Source organism: Misgurnus anguillicaudatus, chromosome 19 (assembly GCF_027580225.2).
Source record: "Misgurnus anguillicaudatus chromosome 19, ASM2758022v2, whole genome shotgun sequence".
NCBI lineage: Eukaryota > Metazoa > Chordata > Actinopteri > Cypriniformes > Cobitidae > Misgurnus > Misgurnus anguillicaudatus.
In genome coordinates this window covers 7,711,591-7,733,242 of record NC_073355.2, presented here as the reverse complement: position 1 = coordinate 7,733,242, position 21,652 = coordinate 7,711,591, and the positions used below count along the sequence as shown (strand labels likewise).

The 21,652-nt window shown below is 35.4% G+C and overlaps 1 long non-coding RNA gene across 1 annotated transcript; it reads right to left on the bottom strand.

Moving 5' to 3' along the window:
- Positions 1 to 11,119: 11,119 nt before the first annotated feature.
- Positions 11,120 to 13,355, bottom strand: LOC141350810 (uncharacterized). The gene is made up of 2 exons (XR_012358938.1): positions 12,733 to 13,355; positions 11,120 to 12,105 (listed from the first exon to the last, which is right to left on the bottom strand). It is a non-coding gene; the product is annotated as an uncharacterized lncRNA (long non-coding RNA).
- Between the last annotated feature and the right edge of the window lie 8,297 nt (positions 13,356 to 21,652).

Below are 21,652 nucleotides of genomic sequence, written 5' to 3'. Positions count from 1 at the left end.
AATTATTGATATCTATTAATAATAATCATGAAATCGAGAAATTATGTTGTGAAATTAGCAATGGTTTAATTGTTGCAGCAGGAGTTTCTATTTCAAAAACTAAACCTAAGACATTAAAGGGGAGGTTTAATGGTATTTCAAGCATTCCGACCTATTAACACAGTTATAGAGTTGTTTCCTCATGCTTAACGTAGGCAAATTGTCAAAAAAGCAGTTGGGCGTGTTACAGAGTATTTCTGTGCCGAATGCACTTCGCCAGGGTTCGTACAAGTTTCAGAAAGTTTTTTTCGATTACATGTCCAGCTGACGTTTCAGGGGTTTTCTATACATATCACTTCTTTAAGCCGAAAGTATACTAGGGACGTCCGCGTATGCGCACCGTCCGCATGACGTCATTTTCGTCATCAGGAGGGTCCGCGGCTGGCCGCGCGGACGTCCGCGTGCAGCCCAAAAACCCTGCCCACCCGTCAATCAGCGAGAGACGCTAGAACTTTCAAACATCATATCACGCGAGATAGCTTTGTTTAATTTCAAAACTCGTCAATGGCACGAAAGAAGAAGTGCGTTTTTGGACGTAGGGAGAAGAAAGTCAGCCTTATGGAAACAATGGACATAGTTTATTATCCGGGGTAGCAGCGGAGTTTTGCGTGTGTGTTTGATGAGCTGGATTTCCCCAACCGGGTCATAAGTTGTGCGGTAAAAAGCAAAGGTTATGACAAAAACATTAGCCAAAGTGCACAGCACAGGAAATTTACATCACGAAGAAAAGAGAGGTAGAGAAAAAACTATGGCAAGCGAAATTTGCATTTGACTATCCTTAATGATTTTTAACTATAATAATTAAGAGATATCTCCGGTTGCACTTTGACAAGTCATAATCATAATTTGACTTGTCAAAATTATGATTAAATGTTTTTTCAATTATAATTCGACTAATAATAACTATAATTCAAGACATTTGTAAATATATTTTGACTAGTGGTAATTCCATTTAAGATATCTTTAATGACGTCACAGAGATCATTAGTGAATGTGTAATACATACACAAAAGTAATAAGAGCAGTAATAAAGTAATAAAATCTCTAATTAAGTTTTGACACTATTTTCAGATATCTGAAATGAATTATGTACTATTACTATGACGCGACTAAGACGTTTTACTTTTATGAAGTGAAATTAGAGGTGAGGAGAACTGTTTGCGGTTTGGACCGACTGGAGTGATTTGGAAACCATGGAGGCTGCCGTTCTCAACAAAATTGCGAGAAAATGTCAAAATATTGAAAGAGTTCATTGCCAAAGAACTTGTAGAGAGCGGGAAGTTTGTGCGATTGACAATTGCTTAATAAATGCATGAAAAATTGCTTATTTACTATCTCCGGAGAAATCTAAAGAACTTAACAAAAGTCTGGATGCTCTCCTGTCAGTGGTCTCTTCGCATTTGGCGAGCAAGGGAACTGGAGCTTTCCCTGTCTCTCGAAGTAGCTCAGGTTAGTTTTTGATAAACGATTTTGATAATATGACATTGACGTGGTCTGTTTGTTTGTCTGTCTGTCTTCTTTTGTAAATACAGTAACCATAATCAAATGATAAGACAAACCCATATACCACATGCAAAACTGCAGCTCTTGTGGGGTGTTCCTGGTCTGCACTGGTCAGTACCTATCAAAGGCAGTCCAAGGAAAGAAAACAGTGAACCGGTGACAGGGTCATGGGAGCCAAGGCTCAATGATGCATGTGTGGGGTGCATGTGTGGTACGATGCAACAGGCGAGCTACTGTACCTGAAATTGTTAAAAAGTGAATGCTGGTTCAGATAGAAAGGTATATTAAAGCCCATGCCTCGACAGCTCAGGGCTGTCCCAAAATAAGGACCTACATAATATTAGGCATCTGGTCATAATGTTTTGGCTGATCTGTATATAACTATCATGACAAATGTCTAGCTTTTCAGGAGGACCTGTTCTTTTAACAACAGCATGCAAGCTTACCACAATGCAACAGAAATATCTGCTATGGATGAGTCTTAAAAAAACTTTTAAAACATTACATCTAGCAGTAACTAATCTAAAATGAACTTTAGACAACACCAAAAGTTGGTCTTTGCACAAACTCCCTCTGTAATGTATATTTTAAACATTTCATACACTGGGCCGTATCTTGCACCCAGCGCAATTGACTTTGTCAGTGACGCATGTATCATTTCGTATTTTGCACTGGCGCAGAGCGGGTTTTTCCCTCCACAGACGCACGTCGGCAAACTAGGGAATGAACTTGCGCTCCCTGGGCGGTTCAGCGCAAAAAAGGAGGCGTGCTTTAAAAAAAAAAAATAGTCTAAAGTCAGTGGCGCGTTGCCCGTGGTTCATTATGCTATTTTAAGGGCGCATGCTTGACCATAATGTATAGCGTGCACAACGCGCATTGCTTATCTAATCTACACAGATGCATCACTTATTTTTGCAAATCATAAATTGTTACAATAAAAAATATAAGATAAGGGAAATCATTAAATCATAAATTGTTACAATAAAAAATATTAATACATGAGATAAGGGAAATCATTGTGGTGAGCATTGTGGTGATAGTTTTTATTTATTTTGTGTGGCAGCGTTAAACAATTATCATGCAAATAACGATTAAAATATTTTCATAAGTTTGTTGTGTGGCTGTATTACGTTTATTTTATCTAAATAATAATTAAAATGTTTTCATAAGAAACCTTCATGTATGTGAACTTGATTTGTAAGTGTACTTTGGGGTTGGACCTTGCTTGCGTTTCTTGTGTCCGATTTCAAAGCCCCCAAACCCTTTCAGCAGTGAGGGTGGATGCAGCGATGTCCTCCTGTGTGCCCGGCATGCCCGATTTATGCTGGCAAGCTTGGGATCCCCCCGTCTCCTGACATCATTGTAGTGCTTGTTGTAGATTTTTGTAGTGATTATGAAAAATAATTTTCAGCAGAGGGTTCCATTGCCAAAAGATGACTTTATTGCATACAACAATAAGGCTGAGTTGGTGGCCAAGCAACTAAAGAGTCTTTTTCAGAATGCAACCTAATATACAGTTCTCTAAAAGTTGAAACCCCTCCCATGTAGTTGTTTTTAGCATGTTTTTATGTTTGACAGGTGTTGTGACTTCATTCCTTTCAAATGTCAGCCTATGCATTTTTAGCTCTGCTCTCAGTTACCATATTTTAAACCCTGCATACATTGCAGTCTTTACGACTGCTAGTCTTCAGCTTACAAGCTTGAGACATACATACTTGCAAAACACATTTAAATCTGAATACCATGTTCACCAAAGATATAGTTCTAAATTAAAAAATCTTCTTCATTCCACCCTTTGAGACTTTCACAAGTCTCACCCAAAGTGCAACTTCATAATCCAGTTCAATTTTGTTAAGCTAATTAATGGCCCAACTAAGCCATCTTTCCCTTACCAATGACTAAATCATGCTGCCGCACTTTGGTGGAGTGTGGAACAAACATCTTATCTTGGAGAAGTAAAAGAACCTACTCCTTAAATTAATAAACCTTTATGATCATGGAATATACTTCATTATGTCATTGTTGCTTTAAAATCAGAACTCATAAAAATATTCATCATAAGAGTGTAAATTAGTTAAATACCTTTTCAATTCTTATTATCTTTTTCTGATGTAGTATTACCATTTTCAAACTTTTGCAAAACCCATTTCTGATGCACTTTGTAATTTCTTATATGAAGTAACTTTTCATCTTGATATTTCAACATTAACATTTGTTTCAGTATAGGAAGTACACAGTAAAATAACAATCCATCCAATTAAAATAGCAAATCCTTAACCTCTGATAATTTGCATCATTTACCTTATACCTTTGATAATATTCATCCTTTAACCTATACCTTTAATCATTTGCATCATTTAACCTATAAATCATTTGACATACCAAAATATATCTTTGATAATTTGACAAACCAATCACCCAATTTCCCTAATTTTAAATCACACCAATTCCACATTAAGATTCTTTCTTCCTGTATTAGTTGCAGTTCCGATCCTAAACTCTTATTTGATAGCTTCAATGAATACCTATTTTGATATTGTATTGTTAGCATAACATTAATTTCCATACAATAAAACTATACCCCTTTGTAGTATCTCATTGTTTTTCTAAGATTGTTAAAACATCATTAGTTAAAGTTAATAAACCTTTATTGATTATAGTAGATATAACTTATTAATTCTAGATTAAATCAATATTTATTCTAACCATGATTTTATCTCATCTCTTGCTTAAATTGGAACATATAAATAGGAATATATACCAAACCAATTTAGAGATAAACTATTTTAGTTTTATCATTTGTTTTCTCTGTATTTTGTTCAATATACTTCAATATAATAATGATGATTTCTTAAATTAACCTTAGTCTTGTACATATATATTTCTTCTCTAATTGCAGAACCACCATAAGTTATCATTTCCCATCAAATCAAAATTAAACCAAAAGAATTCTGCTAACATTACTGTTTACAATCTTCATATGTCCAGTGCTATGATCTGATTCCCACATTCTTTTTACTGTATACTAGCATTGTCCACCCTTTCCATACCTAAAGCCAAAATTATTAAGGATTTATAATAGCTTTTGGAATTTTATATTTGATTTGTTCAAGTTCTATGTTATAGAATATTCCCTTTAAATATCCCTCATCTTTAGTTCCATCAGGTTTACTGTAGCATTTATAATCTTTAGTATATATTTTTTTTTTCCTATTCTGCCTTTTTCCTATTTTAATGCTTTTATTAACTTTCCAAAATTGAGACTATTTACCAAAATATGCCCTATAAAATGGATATTTAAACCAGAATTTGTCAATTTGTTAAATTGAACACCCCTATAATATCATGTTGACTTTTGATTATTATTACCTCTCATAATTCAGAGCATAATAAGCAATTGTTCATACCACTTTCTCTTAGCTTTGAAAATTACCCATTTGTACTATTCATTATGTTTTTTGTTGTTTCCCATAAAATGTCCAAAATATATTTTTTCCTTCCGTTGACGTCCTTTTCTTCTTTTGATGTCCTTGTCTACTTGTTGTTTTGGTTTTTTTTAGTATTCAATCTAGATTTTGTTCCTCCTGAGATTATTGTAGAATAAATTCTCACTGGTGTCCTCGCTGAAGTGTGACTGATCCTTGCTGATAGGTGAAAAGTTAATTGAAGAGAAGTTTGATTATTGACTGCAGTCGTGTGAATTTACCATATGTTGCTGATAATTGTCAAACTGGTTATAAGCTTTATTTTTCAATTTTCATGGCTAATTCCTTGAAGTTTTCTTTGTGTGTCCTTTACACATTACCAGCAACTTTGTCCCTGTGTATTGCTTGTGAACTCCACTGCTTTGCACTCATTGGTTGTTGCTCCTGAAAGTCTCTTCTCAATTACACATTTTTCTTAACTTTGTTGTTGTTGCTTGATATGCCCCGAGTGGTCATTACTTCGTTCTTTTATCTCTTTGTAGACTTGAATTGCTTGTCATTTTTCTGTTGTTGTCTTCTGTCTCATGTCCTTTTTTCTATTTTCTTTTCCTCAGCTCTCCTCTTCATTATTGTGTTTAAGTTCTCCTCTGCTCCTCAGCTCTCCTTTTGCATCGTGTTTTTGTTGTCCTCTTTTCCAGCTGGTATTTTAGGAACTTTGTGCAATGGCTCAGATGACATCAGATGTGCTCCTTCCCCCTGGCCTGCTGTTAGGGCTGCTCTCCTTGGTCCTTGTTTTATGTCACTCTCTCCTTAAGACCCTCAGATCCACTATATCCCATGGCACAATATAGCATATTATCTCCATCTCCTCATCAGGCTCCTTTTCTTTTTCCTGCACACAAATAGCTTATGCATACAGTTAGTTTTATCACATAAGATCTCATTTTTATTTGCAATTGTTCCAAAAGCTCCATCTGCAGTCGTTCCAGAGGCTGTCCTTTTTTGGGGATGAATTTTTGTTATCACATATAGTATAGCGCAGACATTGGTATTGGCATTGGTATTGGTATTGATATTTGCATTGATATTGGCATTGGTCGACCAATAAGCATTCCATGCAGTGTTAGTTTGCAGTCTTTCACTTGTTATTGCAAGAGACAAAGCATCCAGTCAGTTCAGTTTCATGCTTTCACATTTTGCTGAGTTTGACGTTGAAGGGATGGTATACTCTTTGTGATTAAGGCCGGTAAACACATCTTAGTCTTTCCTTTATTCTTTACTGTTGCAGTATTTGCTTTATTATTTTTAAATAAATGCTGATCTAGGGATTACTTCTTCTATATTTTTTATCCTTATTGTTTGGCACTAGCTTTACCTGTTGAACAGAAACTCAACCATAAATGCACTCAAATATTGAGACCATTTTTTTACATACGGAGAATAAAACCAAATTTTCCTCTTTTTAATCTTTTAATTTTAATTTGTTCTTTTATATCTCCGTTTTTAATTTGAACTTAAAAACCACCCATGTGGAAAGGTAACATTTTACTCTACTATAGAATGATTTATCCCCAATGTGTACATCAGGTGTCTTAAATGTCTTTCTTTGTCCTCCTTTAGGTGCCACAAAATATTCATAACATCCTGCTTGTCCCTCTTCTCTTCTATCTTCTAATTAAAGCTTTTGTATTAGCAATATATGAGCAATACTTCTGTATTGCATTCTGAGGCTTCTTTAGCTTCCAAATCTTCTGTGTTGTTCCCATTGATAAAATTATCATTACATTTTTATATAAGTTTAATATTTTATGATTGCCGTTTACTTTAATAATGTTCAATGCAGAAATTAAACCCCACTTATTCAGTACATTGATTATGTATACACTCATTCTTCTCTTTGTTCCCATACCGAATTGGATATTGTTTAGTTTCCCAAAAAACTCAAATATATAAAGCAAATATCAATTACAGTATTTGTCATCTGGGAAAACATTTGTTAGCAATGTGGATCTGGATATCAACTGTTTAGTCTTACAATCTCATTAATTGGATACTTCAATTAGTACTTTGTTCTCTACATCTTTTAACAATTAATACATCTTCTTAATCTTGCATGTTGTTATCATCTGCATTTATTGTTTTTATGAAAACTATTTCCTGACAAATGATTGACTATAACATATAATTCTAATGTGATTCTTAAACATTATGGAGATCCACTGGCTTTATATATTTTTTTTTTCCATCATATCCCATAAATTCTTTTCTTCACAATCTTTTCCAGTATACAAGAGACCTGTGGAAATAAGTCAGTTACATCAGTCATTATTCTATTAACTGATTTTCAACCATACTCTTTACTAATTCTTGTTTACCTTCCTTTGATGTTATATCAATTTCTTGTCATATAATTTATTTTGCCACTTTTTAAGTTGAATATCTTTCTCATGATCATATTATAATACAATGAAATTCCCACTTTGATAACTTTGCGTTAGAAATTTGTGCTTCAATACATTTTCCAATTTATTCGTTGTTTGTTGTACATCACTACTTATTATACATTTGCTTTGATTCAGTTAATATCACTTTAATATCATGCCTTACTTACTTTATATCTATATTCCCTATACCCTTCTGGAAAACACAAATTCCAATGGCTTAACCCAAATTATGCATATTTTGTTTAACAAGTAAACAGTAAAACAGGAGTGTGATTTTGATATGAGAATAGATATGGTCATGGTTTTGTTTATTGTGTATAGACATACATTGAATTACCACTACTTGTCCAGAGAATCATATTATTAACAACTCTTCTGGACCTTAAACTGGACTTTGAAAGGCTGCTGTCACCCTCCCCCCTTCACTCACAGAACTGGTACATGGACATAGTGAAAGTCTCTCTTAGCGTGGCCAGGCTTTTTGTAGTCCTCAGCATGTTTTCTTTGTCTCTCCCAGTTCAAGTTGTTTTCTTTCTAGGATGGTGATGCTGCAAAGTCATTTATGATGGGTACAGGATTCTGGCTTTTTGGAGGAATTGCTGAAAGTAGCTGAACACAGGAGTCATCACTGTTATTCACTTTGCATTTCAAAACAGTGTGGTCTTTCTAGGGTCTGGTTCTGGATTTCCCTCAGTCTCTTTTTTATTGTCTCTAAACAAAACTGGATTCTCTGTGTCTCCCAGTTTTCTCTTTGTGCTTTTAGAGTCCAAGCAGTGGCTGCCACACTGCTATGATATGTTCAAAAATAGTCCCTCCTCATGTAACGTTAGTCCACAGGTCAAAGGTTTCTTTCATTTCTCCATTGCCACAACTTAGTCCTTTTCCCAACCCCATGAATGCCTGAGGGTAAGTGATCAGCCTCCCAAGGTCCTTAATACCTTTATTAAACTAAGAAATTGTAAGGCCAGTAGCCTAAGCCATCCTTTATCTTTTTTTCCCATATCCACATTTCTCCATCAGATGACAACTCCTCTTTAACTCTCCCTCTCTACTCTCTTCTTATTTTACTTCATAATGCTTTCTAATGTTTTTCCTATTTTTATTTTTTATGTATATCTTCCTACCTCATCTTCTTTTCACCTTTTTTGTGTAAACAATGCATCTTGTCTTTTTACTCTACACTATTTACTCTCATACTCTTCCTGATAATGATTTAAATTTCTTTAATTTAGTATCTTTTTCACATTTTTAAGCTTTACTCCCAAACCTGTTTAATTTATTCTATTCTATATCTACTGATCCTTTCATTTACATTTTACCTATAATTTCCACAGTGCCCTTGAGTACTGGAAATCAACCTTCTACAGTATGCATGATAAATATAGAGTAACATTTAACACACTTTCTTTTGTTCCATTATCAACTTCCTTTAACATTCTATCTTATATATCTCCTTTATTCATGAATAATGCCAATGCTTTTTTCTTCAAATCCATCCTTCTTTTCTTTCTTTTGATTTAATATAGGTTTATTTACAATATCCATTTCTTCACACATTGCAACATCAAATGTTCCCTTCATGACAATTTCTTAAACACATTCTTTATCAGATTTCTGCCCAATAGATTTTCCACAAGAATAACAGCTATGTCTTTACACCACACCTGTTATTTCTCCATTCAATCTTTTCTATCTTATTTAGCAATTTTTTTTTTTTAACATTAGAAAATTAACAAATAAAACCCCTTTTATTCCAGTTAACTTTCAAGCTAAATAAACGACAACCATTTTCTCTCCAATATTACTTTTTCTACACTGCAAATGTTTTTCAAGCAGCTCCTTACTAATGTTTCTCTTTCAATTCAATTTGTTCTATTTGTCAGGTAATACTATTTTTCCCCCTTTACAATAGTATTAAACACAAATATTTTTTCATTGAATTAAGATATAAAATATAGATGTAAAAACCTGCTTTCAACCTATATATACCATTTACCTATAATTTTAATCTCTTATAATCTTTTATTACTTTATTATATAAATAATATATTATTATTATTTTACTTATATTAACCGGTATTTCACTTCACTGCTAGCTCTTTCATCCACAGCACTCAGTCAGGCCTGCACTCACTATTTATAACATACACCCAGTCATTCACACTTTAAACATGACACCACTTGTTTTTCACTGTTGAGGATCCTTTCCACTTTTACTCACACAAACTTTTTATCATGCATTAGGGCGGTATCTACAGAATAATATTTTATCCGTTCAGACCTTTATTATATAAATATATATATAAAGAGCTGTTTTCACAAAAACTAATTCTGCCCTTGCAGACCCCTATCCACTTTATAACACTTTTGTTTCATGCTCTGTTTATTTATTTTTTATCCATACACTCTAAAATATGCAGCATTTATGTTAAATCAACATATACATTTTTTGTTACCCTAACCTAACAAAGTAACACATTAATGGCTTGAAAAAGTACTTTTTCCTTTTGCTATCATTATTTTACAGTGTATCCGCTTATTTCATAAGCATTTTTAATAGTCTGTTCCAGTCTACCTGTATCCGTCAAGGCCCTCTTACAGAATAAACACAGATTATTTATTTTTATCCTTTTTTTTTTCCATAAGCATTTTTAATAGTCTGTTCCAGTCTATCTGTATCCGTCAAGGCCCTCTTACAGAATAAACACAGATTATTTAATTTTATCTTATTTTTTTTTTTCCATACACTGTAAATAAAAATGCAGTATTGGTGTCAAATCAACATCTGCTTAGATACTTAACCTAACAAATTGAATCATGGATTTGCTTCCAAAACCAAGTTACTTTTTCTTTATACAATTATTTACATTGTATCCGCTTATTACATCTAATCAATAGCCCTCTTGCAATAAGCATTTTTTTTTTTTTTTTTTTTTTAATAATCTGTTACAGTCTATTTGTATCCGTCAAGGCCCTCTTACAAATAAACACAGATTATTTTATTTTTATCCTTTTTTTTTCATACACTGTAAATGATACATTGTATTGATGTCGAATCAACATCTACTTAGTTACTTAAACTAACAAAGTGAAACATGTATTAGCTTCCAAAACCAAATCACTTTCATTTTTATACAATATGCATTTACAGTGTATCCGCTTATTACATCTATCAAAGCCCTCTTGCAATAAGCATTTTTATAATCTGTTACAGTTCATTTGTATCCATCAAGGCCCTTTTACAAATAAACACAGTTTAATTTTATTTCTGTTTAATGCTATCTTCGAAGCCCACTTAGCTATTAAACTATTATCTGTTCCAGGTTAATGCTGTCCAATCAAAGGCCCTCTCAGCAAAACCACAGATTATCCACCTGAGCTCAGGAATTTTTTCCTCTTTATTATTTCAAACAAATCACACCATACATCAAAATCCTTGGAAATGGAACCCTTTTTACCTTATATTAATCTTAGTTCTTATATTGGAAGAGCATTGTGAAAGTTTTTCCACCATAAACCAACCCAGATGAGCAACACAACAGTAAACCAGTAAATAAGCAAAAACTGCTTACCTGGCCCTGTGTATGCCGCTCATCCAAATTTAGCCCACAGCGGTCTTCCCCCTCCATGATCTTTTCCAATCCCATCCTCGTCGCCAAATGTTGTGGATTTTTGTAGTGATTATGAAAAATTATTTTCAGCAGAGGGTTCCATTGCCAAAAGATGACTTTATTGCATACAACAATAAGGCCGAGTTGGTGGCCAAGCAACTAAAGAGTCTTTTTCAGAATGCAACCTAATATACAGTTCTCTAAAAGTTGAAACCCCTCCCATGTAGTTGTTTTTAGCATGTTTTTATGTTTGACAGGTGTGGTGACTTCATTCCTTCCAAATGTCAGCCTATGCATTTTTAGCTCTGCTCTCAGTTACCATATTTTAAACCCTGCATACATTGCAGTCTTTACGACTGCTAGTCTTCAGCTTACAACCTTGAGACATACATACTTGCAAAACACATTTGAATCTGAGTACCATGTTCACCAAAGATATAGTTCTGAATTAAAAAATCTTCTTCATGCTTGGCGCAGCTGATGAGACAATTGCGTCTATTTCCTCTCACTTCTGTTTAACCTACGCTGATTTGGGCGGGTTTCTCCCATTCACATACAAAACAACTTCTCTGTCTTTGACTGCTCTTACAAGAACGTCGGTCTCCTCGGCTGTGAACCGCTCCTGGCGTGCACCTGTCAAATCCGTCATAATAATAGCAGCCCGCCATGGAACTTGCGCCCTTGCGTTTAAAGGGAATGTTGGATAGCGTCCTGATTGGTTTATTTGACGTTACGCCCAAACCACACCTATGAATAATGAACCTACTTCAGACCAACCCCTTATTGATTTGCGCCCGGCGCAAGACTTATTTCTCCCGCCGGGAAAATAGCAACAGCGCCCAAGATCCGCCCACAAAGTCACTTGCGCTTTGGACTTGCATTTCAGATCGTTAAAATAGGGCCCACTGTGTGTATTGGCAACTGAAGTACAATAAGGCAAGTATTGGCCTCTGGGAAGATTTTTCCATGATCATGAAGGAACTCTATTTGTGGGCTGTGGAGAAAAACCCAGTGGTGGCACTGTTGAAGCTCCAGTGGCAAACTCCATTAGCATCTCAAGGGTGATTCCATCACACTCTCCTTCTGCAAAAAGCAATTGTAAAGAAAATATCATAGTACAGTAAGCTTTTATTTAAACAATATTGCTCATGAGGAGTGTGAAATAGCTCCGCATGTGGCCTCGTGCCTCTGGCCTAATGACAGCCGTGATAATATAAAACTATATCACACGACTAGGAGAGCGAAATGTTTTTTATAAAACAGTTCGACGGAACAAGTTTGCTGTCACAAGTTTGCCGTCACAAGTTTGGTAAATGACAACTAGAAAACAACAACGTAGTGTTTAAAACCCTCTTGTGAGGAACTACTTTCTGGCGGCGGCTTTTGTCAAGTGTGTTTGTATAAGCGAGAACTGCTTCATTCGTTTTATACAACAACAATACTAATGGTGCTGTTCATGCCGACGTTTGCTTGTCGAATTAGAGTTAAATAAGTTTAAACAGCGGTTAAGTAGAGAGAGAGAGAGATGACGATCTATTCTAATCTAACGGTAATAATGTAACACTGTACTGCATGATTTGAAACGATTACACTGTAACATATGGTTTGTATGATTTACTAAATTCTGCATGCAACAACGTTATGATGTTTATCTATTCCTGGTTGTACACATCTCTAGGAATAAATCTACAAATAGTAATGTATACTTACTGGTTGTAATCCTGAAGCGCCGGCTTTCAACAAAGTAGGGACAGATCTATCCTTTAGGGGCAAAAGTATAAATATAAATTAGTATAAATCCAGCCTTGAAATCTCCGAGGTTAAGGAAGCAGTCATTACAAAAATGACAAGGGCATATATAAAGTTTCTGGCTGGAGTGCGAAGGAATTGCATTAAATATAAATTGTAACCACTGTTTTTTTCATCCTCTGCCTTTGGAATATTGTACAATGTTATTTTGCCCTCACATCTAATAAAACAGCATCTTCTAGAACAATAAATAACTACACAATTTCGTTATCAAACAGACTTGGAAAAACCGCCCCTTAAACAGTATTTTATAGTCTGAGCACATTAAGGAAACAGGGCGCCAATCTTTTTGGCAGGAGGGATAACAGCTCTATAAAATTCTGCTGGTGAATCATCAACTCCTGGCGACTTTCCAGTAGAAAGTTGTTTTTACAGCTTTTGAAAGTTCATCAAATGAGATCATTATGTCCAATGTCTTTTTGTCCTTGGGCTTTAATTTAGGAAGATTTTTTAAGAATTGGTCCATACATTAAACATCACAGTCTGTATTACCAAACAGTTCCTTATAATAATCCATACTCATATTTCTTACTTTCCTCTTCACATTAGCCATAGCATTGTAAGAAAACTGTTGACAAAAGACCTTTATCTGTGTTTTCCCCACTTCTCACCATTGAATCAGATTTTTTAAAGTTACTTTTTCTTCTGCCTCTTCTTTATCCTCTAATCATTTTAAATTAAATTGGTAATAAAAATTAGGTCTAAAGTTTTTAGATTATTGTAATCTAAAGTCACCTTACGATGATCTGAGAAACCATTTGCTAGTATTAACCCTGTTCATAGGGCTGCAAGATTAATTGAAAAGTAATCGAAACCGAAATTCAGAAACTTTAACTGACCCTATTTTATCATGTCGGTTATTTCATGTCAGTTTGTTTTTAATCTTGTTAATACTTTCCCTTTAAAACAGACGAGACGAGAATACATATGTTCGTCAAAGACCTTCTTTAAATGACTAAGACGATGACGTGATCAAAACATCGTAATATTTTTCTTTTTTTGCAAGTAAATAGTGTGTGGGATACCCTTTCTTTTTATATATATCTCTTTATCCAACGCACCTATCCAGAACTAACAGGTGTGCGACATTGTTCTTCTTACCAACAAACTCAAAATTGTTTTTATGATGGCTAGAGCCAACATTTTTATATTAAAGAAATATGTTCATATGCCAGAACATGACTGAAATTGTAGGTATGTGGAAACTAACATGTTATAGCAATAAGGTGCAGCATAGTTTCTCTATAAATAACTATCAAGTCCATCCAACCAATAGCTATACTTGTTTTTCTTTAGAGGGTCATGGCATGGGGGGTCTAGAGCCGTGAGTTGCCACATTAACAGGCTGTCACTGGATTTCATGGCTAAACCAAAAGAGTAAAAAAAGACTAAAAAAGTTCATAATTGTGCCATCCTATATCTAAATTGTAAATAATAATAAAAAATTCCACTGACCCTTTGGATTTCTTGAATCGGTAATGTTTTCTATTGCCGTCTGCAGATATAGCCAGCATGTCTGGTGTGCATGCTGGCATTTAAAGGGCTCCATCAAGCACAGATCTTCCTTTTTATAATTGCAGAAGGCAAACTCCCGAAAAACTCTGTTAAATGTATTGCCACAAATACTACCCATCTGGATAGAAGGATGAAACAGCTTTGGTTAATGAAAGATTTTAAAGTCTGAAATTTAAGAAACTTTCTAAATGAAAACAGCCCTTACCCGACCAGTGGAAAGAGATCGATGCTCAAGCATTTTGAGGAATGCTTGTTGGGATAAGGATGGGCTAGCTAACTTCATCTGCTTGAATGATGTGATCACATCAAACTTAAACAGCATTTGGCAGCTGGTGGTTGCTGGCCAATATCTAAATTCAAGCAAGTTACTAATCCCAAGAGTCCATTTAGAAGAAGAAAGTGGACAGCATACACTAGTTGTAAGGAGGCACAGGTTGTATGGACCTTAAAACAAACATGTGTTTACCATTTGACCAGTATTTGTACAGCACAGGACAACACAACACAATAGTTGTAATCCATTGTTATGCTTAACTTCATCTGGTGGGATATAAAAGGTAGAAGGAAGTGACAAGACATACCATTGATTGTCCCCAAGACAGTCTGCTTTCCTGGGATGATTTTGAGTCTTGGTTTGGACCGCAGGAGCAGATTTGCAGTGGTGGAAGAATCAGAAGCATACACACTGCAGTAAGTCAAATTTCAGAAAGTAATATCAGTAATGTCTTCACATTTACTATACAAATGAAAAAAACAGATAAAGGAAACAGCAGACATAGTTTTTATAGTTCCACTGTACATGTAGTGAACATTATGAAAACATGGTAAGAGGACATACTAAATTATCTGAACATACCTTGTTCACCTTGAAGTAATAGCAGTCACCACAAACCACCACAAAGGATCTTGGTGGAATAGGATTGAAAAAAACATCAAACATAACTTCTCTATTAGGCAAATTTTTTTTTCTGTGGAACAGAAAAACTGAATTCCCAAGGGAACACAGTCCAAGCACCGGACAACAGCATCAACAGTTTTGCATTGTTGACAGCAATGCTGGTTTACAGTCTCTGCAGTCAACATGCAATTTAAAATTTCTGGCATCGCAGCCTTGAATTTTTTTCAGCGATAGCCTGTTTTTTTGTCCACACAAACATGGTGGTTGTGTCTTCTTCCACCGATGCAGAGACAGTGACTGAATTTAGTGAATTTATTTGTCTTTTAGTCTCTGAAGATGTTGATCTATATTAATAATAAAAGATGCTTATAATAATGATAATAAAAAGACAAGACAGTTACAATGATGCATTTAATAAAGCAAATTTGCAATGTCTGTAACACTTTGCAATAAGGTTCATTAATGCAATGTGAACTAACATGAACAAACAACAAACAACTGTATTTTCATAAGCTAATGTTAACAAAACATTATTAAATACAGTAACTGTGCGTTCACACTGCACCGGCGAGAGCATCAAAGTGGCCAGAAGTCATTAATTTTTAATGAGAGTGGCGACGGGCTCCGGCGTGCATGTACAAGGTGAGCGTCAAGGAGAGTTGAAATCAGCTCAACTTTATGGTAATGAGACAGAGATGCTCACAAGTCTCTGAGCTCGAGTCCAAGTCAAGTCTCAAGTCTGAGCTTGAGTCCAAGTCAAGTCTCAAGTCTCTGGGCTAGAATCCAAGTCAAGTCTCAAGACTTTGAGCTCGAGTCCAAGTCAAGTCTCAAGTCTTTGAGATCGAGTCCAAGTCAAGTCTCAAGTCTTTCAGATCGAGTCCAAGTCAAGTCTCAAGTTTTTGAGATTGAGTCCAAGTCAAGTCTTTGAGATCTAGTCCAAGTCAAGTCTCAAGTCTTTGAGCTTGAGTCCAAGTCAAGTCTCAAGTCTTTGAGATCGAGTCCAAGTCAAGTCTCAAGTCTTTGAGATCGAGTCCAAGTCAAGTCTCAAGTCTTTGAGATTGAATCCAAGTCAAGCCTCAAGTCTCTGAGATCGAGTCCAAGTCAAGTCTCAAGTCTCTGGGCTAGAGTCCAAGTCAAGTCTCAAGTCTCGTTGTAACAAATAAAACTCTAATAACAAATAAAGAAATTACAAACATTTATAAAAAAAGAAAGTTGCACATTAAGTAAGGTCTAAAATTAGCATTAGGTACAGAAATCGAAGTGATTTTCTGTATTCCTTGGGTTGTTTGATTAACATTAATGACACAGACTTAAGTAGGTTAATTGAGGTTACTGTCTCTTTAATAACAAATAAGCACAGACTGGTTTCTGACTCTATAATTCACTTAAGACATAAACAAATGTTTTTATTAAAAAAAGAATAATGTGAGATCATGTTGTGTGCAGTGATGAAGTACTCGAGTCCTGGACTCGGACTCGAGTCACTATTCTTTGGACTCGAGTCCGACTCGAGAATCTATTCTCTGGACTTGTGACTCGACTTGGACTCGCGGATTGATGACTCGTACTTGGACTCGGACTCAAGGATATATACAATCGGACTTGAGCATTCATGACTTTGTTTTTGACTAAATATGTTATAAAAAATTATATAAGGTGTAACACTTTCCCTGTTTCGTGCCCAAGACCGGTCGCGATCTCCCTTCACAGACACTGCTACCTCTCGCTCTCTTTGCTTGACAACACACTCACTGACGTCACTCACTTTTACGCTCGTGCAATGCATGATTCACGGGCTAAATGTTCACATTTGTAAAATGCAGAAAGACATGCCCCGGATCGTGAAGTTCGTCTACGCGAATTTTCCTTCTAATGCTGGAAAGAGCAGCGCTAAATGTTGTGTGTGTAATCGCACAATAGAGGAAAAGACTGGGACAACCTCAAACTTTAACAGACACCTGTCACGGATGCACCCAGAAAAGCAAGTAAAATGTTTTCCATTGCCTAACGTTAGCTTTTTTTTAAAAATATTACTGACTAATGCATATATAACAAACAGAAGAAGCTAGGGTAAAGTGTTTCAATACTACAATATATAGTGTAAAAACGTCTGAGTGCTGCCCTCTTCAGGTTGAACGGTGGCTACTGCAGTTGAATTTTCCTATTGGATTTTTTTTATTTATTTATTTTTTTAAAAATTGACAGTAATATAAATATTACATCAATGTATCCAAATATAAATTGTATGAAAATGAACAAACATAACACAACATTATATAATTTAAAATGAAAATAAAGATATTGTTGCTAGGGAGGAAACAAAATATTATATAAAAATATGATAATAATTACATGCCTTAAGAATCTGACAGGCTTTCTGGTTTTTTGAGGGTAATATTAGATCAACATAGTGTACAATTTCTAATTTTCCTATTGGATGTTGGGACCAAAAAATGACTCGTGACGTAAGCAGGTTCAAGCTTACCACACCCTTGTTACGAACTTAGTTCGTCCCTCTATCTCCGTTGGGATCTGCCCACTTTTCTTGCATTTTTCAAATATTGCCAGTGGGTGGAGTCAGGCTCTGACCAGGGGTTTAGTTACGCTTTAAAGCTGCGGTCGGCAACTTATTTTATCATATTTTTTGATCATATTCACTGAAACCAACACTATGCTCCGATAGAACAACATCAACTAGACTGTTTAAGAAAAAACCCCGCCCTTCTAGCTCCACCTGGAGCCTGTTATTTGTTTTGCAAAAATCCACCGCTCCCGGTTCATTTGGTCCAATCAGCGCAGGCTGGTTCATTTGGTCCAATCAGCGCAGGGCTGTGTAAAATCTGCCTGTCAATCACAGTACCTGCACGCGCCACAGATCCCCCCCTCCCCCTCGTGCGCGTTACAATATCACGTGCATCCGCCTGAATTCATAGTTGTTTTGGTTTGAACAGCGTGATGGCGGAGAGAACTTTCAGTAACAAACTTCCGATTTCTCGGTTAACAACTAGAGCTAGGAAAACAACCAATGAAAAGAAGGAAACAAATATAGAAAGCGACTGTGATCGTATTAAAACTAGGATCAATATCGGACCGGCATTTGAAAGGAATCTACGAGATTTCAAGCTGGATGCAGAGCTTGCCACATTTCTTCTCAACAGGTAATTGTGCTTTATCAACCATTGATTGTGTTTCGGAGTGTTATGTAAGTAATCTAAGTATTCTTGCTAAGTATGCATTCACAATAATACTTTTGCACACGCGCTGACGAGAACGAGCTCTGAGGGAGGTTGCTCGGAGGTAGTGGGGGAGGGACATGAAATTGTAAACATTTGGAAACTGCTCAATCCTCCAGAGTTGCCGACGGCAGCTTTAAGTTATCAACAGACGTTTCTAGTCACTGTGCCAAGGTCACCCACACAATCTCTCTCTCTCTCTCTCTCTGCATATCGTATTGATTTTTAAGTTTTAAGTATCTTTAAAATACAGTGTCCTGTAAAATCCAGGTTTCTTTTTTTCGCTGAATGTTTTTCTGTAATACAGTGTTAAAGGATTAGTTCACACAATTATGGAAATTTCCTAATCATGTACTCCTCCTACTGCCATCCAGGATCTTTTTTCTTCAGTGGAAAATAAATTGTTTTTTTTAAAGAAAATCATTTCAGGATGTTTTCTTAATGGACTTCAATGCCAACTCAGTTGTTTGTTCTTGTTTCCTCAAAAAACAAAATACAGCATGATTAAACATGCAATTTGTAAATTTTCTACACTAGTTCTCAATCACAAGTTCACAACAATGGAAGTACACACATGCTTTTGATGGCGTCGTAAAGTTGCAAAGTGTGTAGCAAAGTGTATATGTCAAATCAGTAAATAAACTCCCTTTGCAATCGTGACAGTGGTGTCATTTTTGTTTAATGTAGAACCTCTTTAATACATTATATCAGTTTTTTGAAGGTCCCAGAGTGAAGACTGTGGGATTTGATTTTGTTTTATTAATCGTGCTGTTTATAATCTTAATTTATGTGTATTGTTACGATATTGATTTCTGTGCTGACCACAAGAAAGTTGTCTCTGTGTCTGGAAAGTTACCAAGGAGGGGGTGGCTGATGTGTGTGTGGGAGCCAGGGGGGCTATAGAAAAAGCCCTGAAGGGAAAACACACAGAACAGATAGTTTCAATAAACAAGTTGTTTGCTTTATAACTATGTTATATTTAGAGAAAGTGAAAATTAGTATGTTTAACTAATGCATGCATTTAACCACTTCATGAACAATGGAGTATTGTTGTGTTGTTGAATAATTATGTTTTACATATTTACTGCCAAAAGTGTTAAAGTTACAAAGATGTCCAAATAAGGACTGTGGAAATTGATTTTGTTCCATTTTATATTTCTTTAATTAATCATTTTATTCTACAAACACTGGGTGTTTCATATATGCATTGAGCTATTATGTAAAAACGAGGTGTTTGAGTTTGAGAGTGGAAAGCTACCAGCTTGGGTGTGTGTGTAAAACTGCAAGAAGGATTAGCTAAAAAATGTGGATCTGGAGATTGTCACAGATAAGAGAGAGACCAGAAGAGGAAAAGCAAACAGACAACTATGTATTAACTAATGCTTTAATATTCACAGGACAATATATGCAATTTATTTCTTACTTAATCAGTATTAATCAGTGAATAATTGATGTAATAAAGATATGATGTTGTCTTTGATAAATGTGTATTAACCAATGAAATGAAGGTTGCATACAGAATAATTTAATGGGGGGATGGCAGCTCAACTTTGAAGAACAGAATCTCCTGCGCTTGTTCTTTGTGTGTGTGTGTGTGTGTATTCTTCCCTAACAGATGGTTTTTTAATAATGATTAAAGTGTTTGCTTAGAAGTAGTATTGCAGTAAAAGATTTAATATGTGTTTATCTATCTAAAGAAGTTAATGTGTGCCTTATTCATATAACCAATTTTACGAATAATGAAATGATGTCATGATATTGAAATGTGTTTTACATAATAATCACTTTCATTTTACAGCTTATGTTTTTTGTATGAATAAATGAATGTTTTATTAATGATTTGTTTTTAAGAAAGCATTATAATATGCTATGTGAGGTCAATCATATGTGAAGTGGAGGAGTACTAGGGAGGAGGTGACGGACTGCATGGATCTCAGGGTTGTGTGGAGAACAGTTTGTTTTTTCTTTGTCTGTGTGTGTTTATCTTTGCCTACAGGCTAAAACTGGGTGTGGTGATGGAGTCAGATTGACGAGGGGAACGGCCTTTGTGGGTGGAGATTCTAAGAAGAAAGAACGACGATAAATACTCATGTTTTTCTGTCTTGAGCTGTGAGTCTGTCGAATCCTGCTGTTAGGACGTGAGACAACCCGGCATGCTGTAAACTTTTTCATATCTGATCAATAAATATTCAATTTAGATATTTGTGTCGTTCTCAAATTATGAACATGCTTTGGACGCCTTAAAGTCCAACAATTGGTGACCCCGACGTGATTGGAGGGAAAAGAAGATTAAGAGAAGTTTCGAATTGCTTAAGATCGAGTAAGGCAGGACTCCATTTCAACACAAAAGACCGGTCTTCTAAAACAAAGGTAAGCAGAAGCCTGTTTTATCAAATTCTGCTATTGGACATATACCAAATTAATTGTGTTGATAAGGAGATCCAAACTGAAAGTAATAATTGAATAAAAGATCAGATTGAAAAACTTAAAAGAATAAGAGATATAAGTTTGGGTTAGAGGCCCTTAAGGTATTAGACATTATAAATTTATTAGTTTGGGTTAGAGGCCCTTAATGTACTAGACATTATAAATTTATTAGTTTGGGTTAGAGGCCCTTAATGTATTAGACATTATAAAGTAACAAGTTTAGTTAGAGGCCATCGGGTTAGAGTCCCGTAAATTTTTTTTTTTTTTGGGTTAAAGTCCCTCGGATGAAAGTTCCGTAAATAGTGAATTGGTGTGTCCGGATATTTTTTAATTGTTTTAAGTTTTGCCAATACTCAGGTCAGTAGTCGCGCAGGTGTAAGTCCTGAAAACTACTGGTGTATATATCCTTTTGTTAGATAAGAGTGACGTTTTGTGCTTTTTTGAAATTTTGAATGCTTGTAAATTGTGTGAAAATGGCTAAATAAAAAAAAAATGTGATGAGTATGGTTGCCTAAAAGTGTATGTGCAATGGAAAAAAGGCAAGTAGTTTGGAAAGGGACCAACTGTAAAAGACTTAGAAACAGATTTGAGAATGGGGACGAGAATCGCTTTTGTTGCAGCTGAAGTCGAGACGATTACAAAGAAAAAAGGGGAAGTTGACAGTTGTGCTGTGAGCAAGCAAAAGGAAGTAGAACAAGGAAGCACTGAGCCGGTACCCTCAGCCCCACCCATGGCTCCTCCTCAAGTG